Raw genomic sequence first — 12,595 nt, forward strand, 5'->3', positions numbered from 1 at the left:
AGTTGTTAGTTGAATGTCCAAACTTTTGGCATTTAAAGCACCTGAGAGGATTTGGAACATAAGGGCGTACTTTGCAGTTTAAGTATCCTACTTTGATATCAGTTGGCAGAGTGGGGGAGCTAAATGTTAGTATTAAATGCTGTGTGGTAAATATTTCTTGGCCTTTCTTAATGGTTATGTGTCTTGCGTCAACGACTCCTTGATCAGAAAGACCTTCAACGATTTCGCTGACTGAGAGGTTTTGTAGAGATTTGACTGTAATGACACCTTTTGATATATTGAGAGAATTGTGAGGAGTAACGGTTATGGATAAGTTATCAATTTTATGAGCTTTTAGAAGTGACATGGTTTGTTTATTAGAACTGGTTTCCACTAGTAAGTCACCGGAAGGCAACTGACGGACATTTTTAGGGTTTCCAATGTGGGATTCTAAGAATTTTTGCACAATAAAGGGTGATATTGTACTAAGTTTTCTGTCTTTAGAATTGAGAATGAGGAATCTGGCTTTTGCTGTTTCATAGTTTGAGCATTTTGATAAATCAAATTTATATGTCGTCTTTTCGAAACTGTGTGTGTTATTGGTTGTATCCATAGTACACGTAAACGTTCAACTGGACACTCCCATGCCCACCATCGAGCCCAACAAGGGGAACAAACACACTGGCTCTGAAATCTTCAGCCTCAGTGATCTGTCCAGGGTAGTTCCAGGTATAGCACTACACCAAGAGAGCGTGGATCCGCCAAAACTATCAGAGTTCAAGGGCACTCTACTGACACAGCACTAGTCCCTAGCAGGGTGCAAGGCATGCCCTACCAGCCGGTTGAAAGAGAGGGGGACCTAGCCTCCTTCCACTCGTCTACAGTGAAGCATGGGCCAAAGAGCACGCAGCCTACCAACTCCGAGATGAAAATGCCCCCTTGGGCGCCACACTCATATGAGAAAGCAGACAGGTACCCCAGGATCCCGTTTTCCACCTTACGAGACGCAGCACACGGCAAACGTGCTGGTCAGCAAAAGCTAACGTTTTTAGTCTGTATGATTAAGGGAAAAATTGGTTATTTAAAATAAATAGGCGAAACATAATATATCAGGAAACCCGATAGAAACAATAAAAAACAAACAAAAATCTGAAGATCAATAATCTGTAAATGAGAAACAGTGCTTTTGGATGAAATAAAATTCGTTCACTAGGTCAATATAAATATTCGAGTTAAAGTCGGAAACTCAAAACAGGACCGTCGCAAGAGAGAAATGGAAGAATGCTAAGGTCCAGCTCGGGACCCCGGGTGCGCCATGCCCGTCACACAAGAGTGTGCCCCTGGGGGGTGAAGAAGTGAAAAGAAGAAATCCAAGAGTCATTCTTTACGAGGTTGAAGAGATAGAGAATAAAGAAGACTTAGCTAAAGCACTCAAAGTGTCAAAGAATTTGAAGACTCAGAACCCAAAGTCCTCTTTCCGATCAAGGGTCGATCAAGCACACATTGGGTTATAGAGACAAAACCAAATACTTTCGACAAGATCATTAAGCGAGGCAGACTGAATCTAAATTGGACAACAATCAGAATCAAAGAGTACATTCGTCCACTTCGATGCAACAAATGCAACAGATTGGGTCATCTGGCTAAGCTTTGTGAGCACCCTGAGAACTGCGCCAACTGTGGAGAGCCTGGGCACAAGAAAGATACCTGTACTAAGAAGAGCTCCTGTATAAATTGCAACGAGGCAAACTCAAAATTCAAAATGAGACTCCGCGTTAATAATAACGCATGGTAACAAAATTGCCTATCTACTCAGTGGGCCAGAGAGAAAATACAACGCAACACCAGGTATTAAGGATCCTTCGAATTCCGGTATTGTGAGCCCGAAAGGGCAATACTGAAAAATTTTGTCATTTTAAGGACTTTGTTTTTTTTATTGTTTCACTTTGATGTATTTTGTAGTTTAATAAAGTTTCGGTTGTAGGCCTTCCAGGCTTTGGGAGCTTCGATGGGTCGCGGTGTGGCGGACGCCCACTGCTGTCGGCCCAGCCCGACTGCAGATGGTTTGACGCCGCCCAGTGGGTCCCGGACTTTCGTCAAAACCCTTTTCCTCCTTTGCCCGTTGACATCGACATGTGGTGCTTTAGCCTTGCATGACTCAGGGCCTTGTGCCAATCGAGTTCTCAATTCGGTCTTCTGTGCGGTACGGGTTGCTTTTGTTACGGTGAGGCATCAGCCTTTTGCGTATGGGCCAGATGATGACCTGGGTTGCGTAATTAAAGAATTTAGTTTTTGCTTCATAATAAGATTTTCCATTTGAGACAACTTCATGAATTTGCGGAATGAGGTTCCGTACAACTGACATTTTTCAGGAAGATTACAAGTTTTAAACGCATGACCAGATTGGCTACAGCACGAACAGGTTTATTTTCCTCTACAATTGTTTGTTGAATGACCGAACTTTCGGCATTTAAAACAGCGTAAGAGATTTGGGACATATGAAGACTTTGCAATTTCGACATCCAACTTTAATGTCAGAGGATAAAACAGCAGTGTTGAAAGTTAAAAATTGTATGTTGGGTCAACTAAAATCAAGGTTAATTTACTTGCTGTTTAACAGAGTACAATACTTTATAATAATTGCAATTTTAGATTCTCTCATAGGAAGTTACACGTTTTTCGAACATCTTATGTAGGCTTTTTCACTCAAAAGACGATGATAATTCGATTACTCAAGGAAGGAAAAGAAGTCTGTGCCAAACACTGCATTTTGAAATGAATCAGAATGTGAATAAGAATTTTTACTCGAATAATTTGATAATTTTAAATAATTGAGTTTTTTTTTACGAAAATAGTGCAGTATGACCATATTTTTTCTAATTGAGGACATATTTAAATAAAACCACGATAATATAAATGTTTAAAAATTGTCTAATTTTCATTCAGCAATATATAAATGTAATATAATGTGTAGAAGGTGATGCTAAGAGTACAATTCATCTTCTTTATACCTACTCAATTTGGTCAAACAAAAATTAAAAGAACCAGTAAATAACCTTTTTCTCCTCTCTTATAACGCTCCAAAAGTCATTAAATGTTACCAACTTTGAAACATAGTGTGATACACGATAATATTCATTAGCTGTGAAGATTCCAGTAGTGTCAAAGTCACTCATAGAAACAAAAAATTATGTTTATATAACGGTGTTAGAATTGAAATCTTAAAACCATTATTTTGAAAATTAACAGTCTACAATTCAACCAGTATTATAGTTGTTCAAACCAAGTTATTTTGCCTGTTTCATCCTTTAGCTAATACTTTAAAATTGATAACTTACAGTTCAACCAGTATCACGGTTACTTCACTTACTGTTTAGCAGAGTACCATACTATGTAATAATAATTTTATTTTTAGATTCTCTCATAGAAAGCTACAAGTTTTTCGATCATCTTTCTAACATCCTTCAGCGAATAATTTAGAATTAATAAATTACAGTTCAACCAGTACCACGGTTACTTTACTCGCTGTTTAGCAGAGTACCATACTATGTAATAATAATTTTATTTTTAGATTCTCTCATAGAAAGCTACAAGTTTTTCGATCATCTTTTTAACATCCTTCAGCGAATACTTTAGAATTAATAACTTACAGTTCAACCAGTACCACGGTTACTTTACTCGCTGTTTAGCAGAGTACCATACTATGTAACAATAATTTTATTTTTAGATTCTCTCATAGAAAGCTACAAGTTTTTCGATAATCTTTTTAACATCCTTCAGCGAATACTTTAGAATTAATAAATTACAGTTCAACCAGTACCACGGTTACTTTACTCGCTGTTTAGCAGAGTACCATACTATGTAACAATAATTTTATTTTTAGATTCTCTCATAGAAAGCTACAAGTTTTTCGATCATCTTTTTAACATCCTTCAGCGAATACTTTAGAATTAATAACTTACAGTTCAACCAGTACCACGGTTACTTTACTTGCTGTTTAGCAGAGTACCATACTATGTAACAATAATTTTATTTTTAGATTCTCTCATAGAAAGCTACAAGTTTTTCGATCATCTTTTTAACATCCTTCAGCGAATACTTTAGAATTAATAAATTACAGTTCAACCAGTACCACGGTGACTTTACTTGCTGTTTAGCAGAGTACCATACTATGTAATAATAATTTTATTTTTAGATTCTCTCATAGAAAGCTACAAGTTTTTCGAACTTCTTATGTAGGCTTTCTTTTTCTCTGTGTTCTATGTCCTTTTTTCTGTGTGATTGTAACCCGCCCTATAAACGGGTTTGTTGTTGTATGACGTGGGCGACGCTACTCCACCGCCGTGGCTTAGCCATAAGTGCTCACTGGATAACGATAAGAGTAGCAATTCTGGCATTTCTGAGACCAACGGGAAATAATCCCAAGTGCCCGCCATTAACCAAAAAAAAATTATTTATGATTTTTCACTCAAAAGTCGATGAGAATTTGATTGCACAAAGAAAAAACAAAAGACGCCTGTGCCAGACAATGCATTTTGAAATGAATCAGAAGGTAAATAAGAATTTTGACTTGAATAATTTGACAATTTTGAATAATTGAAAGAGTTTTCCTTTAAGGAAGTAGTATAGTAATGACCCTATGTTTCTAATTGAGGATATATTTAAACAAAAACATGGTTTTATAAATGTTTAAAAATAGTCTAAATTTCATTCAGTAATATATGAAAGTTATATATTGTGTAGATGGTCACGCTTAGACTACAATTCAACTGCTTTATACCTACACCAATTAGAGAATAAATTTTGAAAGTGCCTTCAAATACCTTTTTCTTCCCACTATTGTCATAAAAATTATTTAAAATGGTGCCAACTTTAGAACAGAGTGACATGATATAAGAGAACATTCATTAGATGCGAAGATTCCAGTAGCATCAAAGCCACCCTTTTAAAGTTAATGTATGTTTACAATGAGGCTGACAAAAGGAAGATTCCATTGTGGAAAAATCAGAAACCACCACTAGATGGCATGATTAAAAGTCAATTGTAGCCATAACCTACTAAAAAGATGCTTGTAAAAAAATACATCTACATCTTTAGAGTAGTAGTATATTCCGTTGTCCTGCATTCACAATTTTGATATATTTTTTTGTTACTTACCCCTTCGACTAGTTATTTTTCATACAAGTAGTTTTCCTGTATTTCGAGAAAACTATACGTATTCACTAATAATAGTTTAACTAAACTTCAGTGTAATTATAAACCCAATAGAAATAATTGAAGTCGAAAGACAAATCCATAGAGCAAAACGTGAACACCCTAGATTGGTGCAAACGCGATTAGTCTTGCTAAGCTGTATTTTTAAATAAATTTCGTTATGCTTTGCTTCAGAATTTATTAGAAAAGACGCAAAAAAATAAGTTTTCTATTCTAGAAATGGCAAGAAGGAAATTAAATTCTAAAAAGTAGACTAATGTAATAAGTTCGGGTGTATTGTACTTAAACAATTTTATTAGCATTTATTTTTTTTAATGAATAACGCAAGGAGAAAAATATATTCTGACGTTTACACCATCGTATTTTGCGATTATGTGTTACATTAAAAGACATTTGTACAAGTCGCTCAGTAAAATTTAATGTTACAGCATTTAAAGGACATTTCAAACTGTCTATTTTGAGATAAATCAGTATGTTATTTACTGAGGCAAAGAAGAAACTTGTTAATTTCGTTCAAAAAAAAGATTTTTAATTCAGTAATTATCTTTCTGCTGAGAAGGATGAAAAAGGAATAACTAAATGCACTTTTTAATACGATTCAATGCTGTTTCCCCCCTTTTTTTGCGATGTTTCTCACACTGAAAGCCATGATGTTTGGTTCAACAGAAAACCTTCCAATCAAATTAGGCGAGATAGTTGAGACGTCAATGTGCAGTGTTAGTAAGGTAAATTTATAAAAGGATGAAATGCGTAACGATTGAGTTTTTAACTGAATTTGGCGTGTAGGCCTTAAGGTCCTGGGCCACCGTAATACAATACCTTTACCTACCAATAGGTGAACCTTGCAATGCACACCATTACTATTAACAAATACTAAGAGCAATGTAGACAAATTCCTACCGCATTAATTATGAGCAGTAATGTTACGAGTTCTTATAACCAGTGGGTCATTAGTATCGCATAAGCCTTGATATAATACAATTGACTTAATTCTAGACAGTTGTGAAACGTAAATTAGAGAAAAATTTATCCGAAAAACTAAACGCAACCGAGAGTTCAACTCACTCAAGACTATCGAAATAGAAGTCAAAAGAATCTTAATCGTCACCGTAATGATACACGCTATATTATGCATCGAGCAATTCAGTAATAGTGCAGGGTTGAACAAAAACTTAATTTGTCTGAAAAATTTAAAAAGTTGATATTTTTAAGGTTTGTTTAAATTTCATAGGTTTATTTAAACTTCATAGGTTTAAAGGTCCTATAAATCTCAAGAATTCAGTTGGTCAGTTGTAACAAAAATATTTATTTTACAAGTTAATTAAAACATCTTTCTAGATACTGGCTACGCTGTAGTACTACGCAAAACGAGTATTATAAATACAGAATTGCACCAGAGTTTTGAAATCTACAACTAAATTATTCCCACTAACACTTGAAAGCGAAACATATTTTTAAATTATACATTAGTTTTTTTAATATGCTATTGAAGAATGCAAGTCAAAACATATCACGCAAAACTTTACGTTAATACATAAGATGTTATAAACCAATTCCATAACAAAATATGAGAGCAAGATATATAGGTTGCTACGGTGTTGAGTGAGTGATGTAAATGTTTTGTCGCGAGAGCCACGATTAGGCTATGCCGCTCTTATTAACAGGTTAAAATTAAAACTACTAGGATGAAATTGTACTTTCTGATACAAACTAATTTATATATATACATTTTAAATTTGAGAAATAGAGTGAGGTTTTTTTCCAGATGTTATAAGTTTATTTTAAAAAAAAACTGATTGCAGTAAAGAGACCAGATTTTCAAAAACTTTACACTAAATATCTTATTTGGACTTAGTAATCCCAGATCTAGATGCGACATTACTGCGCTTAACTCACTAAGTCCAAAGTAAAAGTTATTTTCCTAAAAACTAAATTAAAGTCCAGTGAAAAGAGTTAAAATCTGAATAAATTTAAGAGCAAAAGTTTTATTGTGTCTCAAATTTAACTTTTGGTAATTATAGTTCACTTATTTTAAGTCGAACTGCATTAATTTTCAGAAAAACACAAAACTTAGCATGAGTAATAATTATTTTAAACCTCACCATGTATTCCTTAATTTCAGTTAGTCTGTGCTCATGTAAAAACGAAAAAATATCACTAGGGTTCCTCGGGGTCGTGGATCCCGTATTTGTCGTTAAACGACAAACCCCTTGAGGATGTCAGATGCATCTACAGTTAAACGCATCTATTTCTATGATATTTATAATCTTTTAAACTCCTTGTTCTAAGAAATCCCTACGCAATACTTCTATATCTCGACATTGTCTAAATCGTACTGATTGAAAAAAATTACTAAGGTGCCTCAAAATCGTGAATCCCGTATTTGCCTACAAAGGGCAAACCCCTTGAGAAAATACAATTGTGGGTAATTTATATCAGGGTATGTGGTAAATAATTTTTCCGAATAATCACGAAATTAAAATGTCTAAAAAAATTAGGATTAAAGTTATCTAACCTGTTTAGCCAATACAATCAATATCTTATCCTTAAACTTTCTGAAACTAAAGAAAACTTAGAATAATCTTAGAATAAACTTAGAGAATAAACCTAAAAGAGGAAGACTTATACATGCACATGAAAATACTGATATCTTTCATTTCTTACAATACCAACAATCTCACAACACTTAATATGTATTAATCATTTGTAGTTTACCGAAACTGTGTTTATGAGAAACGAAAGCAAAGCAAAATTTCACTAGGGTACCTCGGGGTCGTGAATCCCGTATTTACTTTTAAAAAGTAAACCCCTTGAGGATAATAGCAGTTAACCATAGCCCGTTTTCGGATCAATTATTGTTAATTATAACATTAACTTCAAATATGTAATTTTAAAGTTTATCAAAACTATAGGACTATGCTCCCTGCTTTAAGAAAATACAGTAGTTTGACCGAGAGACAGACTTTTAACCTAGTGCCTGGCGCAGTATAGCTACTTCTGGCTCTTGTGCCAATAAAATCCAACCAACAACCTAATCAAATATGTAAAAATTGTTTAGGATGTTGAAAAAACTTGAAATGTATTCATTCATAGTTATGCTATTCATATTCATTCTTAGTCATTATGTATATTCATTCATTGTCACAGTCCTAGTGTTTGAGAAACAAAAGCAAAGCTAATTTCACTAGGGTACCTCGGGGTCGTGAATCCCGTGTTTACCTTTACAAGGCAAACCCCTTGAGGATAATAGCAGTTAACCATAGCCCGTTTTCGGATCAATTATTGCCAATTACAAATTAACTTCAAATATGTAAAGAGTCTTTAGGATGTTGAAAAAACTTGAAATATAATAATAGTTATGTTTACCCAAAAAAAATTAAGTGTCAAACACTTTTTAAATCACTATTTCAGACTGACGCAGTATGAATCTCTTAACTGGACTTTTATCAATATAAATGTTTTTTATAAAAAGATCAGGAACTATATAACTGATATAATAGAACTTACTTTATATTTATAGATAAAGTTTATCAATATTATATGTTCAATTTTTATGTAGATAAAACACTAAAAAATTTTATTCTACTGAATGAGTATTCTCTTTAAATAACATGACTTTTGTCAAAAATTTTAATAAAAGATACATTCTTCAGTAAAATGTATTGTCTAATATATTTTGTAAAATGCTTTGCTTAATATATTTTATATTACATGCACAATTTTCATGCATAAAAAAAACATTGACAAATTTGAGTTGAACAACAATCTTATAACTGATGTAATTAAGTTACATGCAATAACTTCATCTTATGCCCCTGATAAATTGTTTTGAGCTTAGTGTGGCTCGTAACTAAGTAATAAAATTCCATAGGGAAAAGTTCATTTTCGCAACTTCTATTATTTGAATAATTTATAAATTGCAAACGTCAATCTTTTATTAGCTATGCAGAAATATTTAAAAACTTGAAAAATTGGGTTATGCATTGACTAAATATATTGTCCCAAATTATAATATATTTGAAATATTTATACTTATCCAAATGGCCCAGAGCAAATATAGACACTTTTCTAATTAGAACCCAAACTTGAGCCAGGTCCTACCAAAATAATTAATTTTTAATGATGAATACTATAGTTACATTATTTCGCCACCCATTCTAAAGTTTGAAAAACACTTTTAACTAATTAAAAAACCAGAGGAAGTACTAGTGAGCAGATAAACTTTAGCGTTTCTAAACATAGTTTTTCAGCTATGACAATAAAAACACTTGACTGACTGTTGATGACGATGTGGGGGGGATCTCTGCTACTCGCTTTTATCCCCCTTGCTGTAAGGTGTATTTTTGTGAGTTGAGTTGTTGATGCTGAAGATGATGACGATGAGGTGATGAGAGTGTACGCTGTTCTTGAAGAAGCGAAACAAGTTTACAGTAGAGATCAAAATTAAATATTTTCCAAAACACTTTTGGAGAGGAAGATTAGAAAAAATTAAAAACTAGCATTTGGTGGTTCCAATACTTTTGGAGAAACACGTTCATCAAAACAAAAAAATAACAATAAAAACTTTAAAAAGAAAAAAGCTAAAATACCAGCTGGTGCCCTGTTAAAAAACAGAGGAAAAGTCGACAAACTGAGAGATATGCCACATATAAGTAATAACGTTGAAATCTCATTGATATGTTGGTGGTTGTTTCATTTACTTTGCACTAGAGCAACGACAGCCTGTAGTTGTAGTTCCTTTACGTCGCACTAGAGCTATTGGCGACGGTCTGGGAAACATCCCTGAGGATGATCCGAAGACATGCCATCACTATTTTGATCTTCATCAGAGGGGAAGACACCCCCGCTTCGGTAGCCCGAGGACCTGCACGCGAAGTCGAGCACTTTACTCTAGAACAGTTTAACGAGAACCAATACAGCATATCCTCGGTCCCTACGCAAACTAGACCAAGTGGTCACCCACACACTGACCGCAGCCAGTGATGCTTGACTTAGGTAATCTGCTGGGAACCGTGTATGAACGATCAGTCCACTGCGATAGCCTGGAAAACATCCCCGAGGATGACAGAGACACGCCATCACAATTTTGATCCTCCGTGGAGGGGACGGCTCCTCCACTTTGATAACCCCACGACCTGTTCTCGAACTCAAGCACTTTAAGGTAGAACAGTTTAAAGAGGCCGATACTGTGCATTCTCGGTCCCTACGTAAGCTGATCAAAGTGGTCACCCACCCGCTTTCTGACCACAGCAAAAAATGCTTGACTTTGGTAATCTGCTGGGAACCGTGTCTGACCGATCAGTCCACTGCGATAGCCTGGAAAACATCCCCGAGGATGACAGAGACACGCCATCACAATTTTGATCCTCCGTGGAGGGGACGGCTCCTCCACTTTGATAACCCCACGACCTGTGCTCGAACTCAAGCACTTTAAAGTAGAACAGTTTAAAGAGGCCGATACCGTGCATTCTCGGTCCCTACGTAAGCTGATCAAAGTGGTCACCCACCCGCTTTCTGACCACAGCAAAACATGCTTGACTTAGGTAATCTGCTGGGAACCGTGTCTGACCGATCAGTCCACTGCGATAGCCTGGAAAACATCCCCGAGGATGACAGAGACACGCCATCACAATTTTGATCCTCCGTGGAGGGGACGGCTCCTCCACTTTGATAACCCCACGACCTGTGCTCGAACTCAAGCACTTTAAAGTAGAACAGTTTAAAGAGGCCAATACCGTGCATTCTCGGTCCCTACGTAAGCTGATCAAAGTGGTCACCCACCCGCTTTCTGACCACAGCAAAAAATGCTTGACTTCGGTGTTCTACAGGGAACCGTGTCTTTACAATCAATCTACTACGGGACAAATGTTTTTAAATAAGATTGTTTTCGCATTTCTTGAAAATACAAGCATAATAATTTTGACTTTAGTCCTTTGTACAAAGTTACGCCAAATTTAATTCCTTTTCGTATGATTTGTTGCAATGAAACGCATGCAAAGCAGATAATCGGTTACAAACTAATTTAAGGGATAATTTTACAATTCATGTTTCAGATTTCATGAATTTTAACTATTTTACGATCTCCCTGACCGAGTGGGGTCAGCATTCCACAGAACTCCCTGTAGCATATAAGTAGCAGGTTGGAATCCTACCGTAAGCCCGATGTATCTTTGCAATAACTTTCCCTTACCAATGTCGTCCCGCAGTGAATTGATCGTTAAGACACGGTTCCCAGCAGATCACCGAAGTCGAGCATCACTGGCTGCGGTCAGTGTGTTTGTGGGTGACCACTTGAATCAGTCTGCGTAGGGACCGAGGGTGTGCGGTATTGGTCCTCGTTAAACTGTGCTACCGTAAAGTGCTCGACTTCGCACGCAGGTCGTCGGGCTACCGAAGCGGGGGTGCCATCCCCTCCGCAGAGGATCAAAATTGTGATGGCATGTCTTCGGATCATCCTCCGGGATGTTTCCCAGACCGTCGCCAATAGCCCATTGTGCAGCTCTAGTGCGACGTAAATTAACAACAATCCTAACCAATGTCGTATGTTGTTCATCTTATCAAAGGATAATAAACAGTACTGCATCTGATCATATCAACCCGCATATGTATGTGCTGTTGTTGTTCTTGTAGTTCATTTACGTCGCACAAGAGCTACACAATGAGCTATTGGCAAAGGTCTGGGAAGCATCCCTGAGGATGATCCGAAGACATGCCATCACAATTTTGATCCTCTGCAGAAGGGATGGCGCCCCCGCTTCGGTAGCCCGACGACCTGTGTGCCAAGTCGAGCTCTTTACGGTAGAGCAGTTTAACGAGGACCGATACGTACACCCTCGATCTCTACGCAGACTAATCCAAGTGGTAACCCTCCCGCACACTGACCGCAGACAGTGATGCTTGACTCCGGTGATCTGCTGGGAACCGTGTCGTAACGATCAGTCCACTGCAGGACATATGTATGTGTAACAATTAATGGAAATAAGCCTTACTGTGGCCTCAATGGCAGAGTGATCTCGCTTATTCAGTAAACGTTATCAAGTATTAAGGTATCGGGTTCGATTCCCAACGTTACCCTGGATTCATTTCTGTGATGACCCTCTCTAGTCTATGCAATCTGTACTTCAACTTCGCATGGGATATTAAGCTGGGTCGGCTGCTCAATGATGTTATCACCATCATTGAATAGCCGACCCAGTTTTGAGTTAATGACTACCAATGTTCAACTCCGTAGTCTTGCAAATTTGAACCCAATCCAGATGACAATGAAACTCCTGGATGAAGTATTGGGAAAATTTTGCTTTCCTGGAGGACTTTTGGATGAAACTAACCCTCGTTTGCGTTACACGGAAGGGAAAACCATGTAAACCTCCGACGGTTGCAGCAGTGTGAGATTTTCATGGGG

The sequence above is a fragment of the Parasteatoda tepidariorum genome, chromosome 12 (assembly GCF_982258835.1).
Source record: "Parasteatoda tepidariorum strain Cologne lab strain chromosome 12, Ptep-v5.0, whole genome shotgun sequence".
NCBI lineage: Eukaryota > Metazoa > Arthropoda > Arachnida > Araneae > Theridiidae > Parasteatoda > Parasteatoda tepidariorum.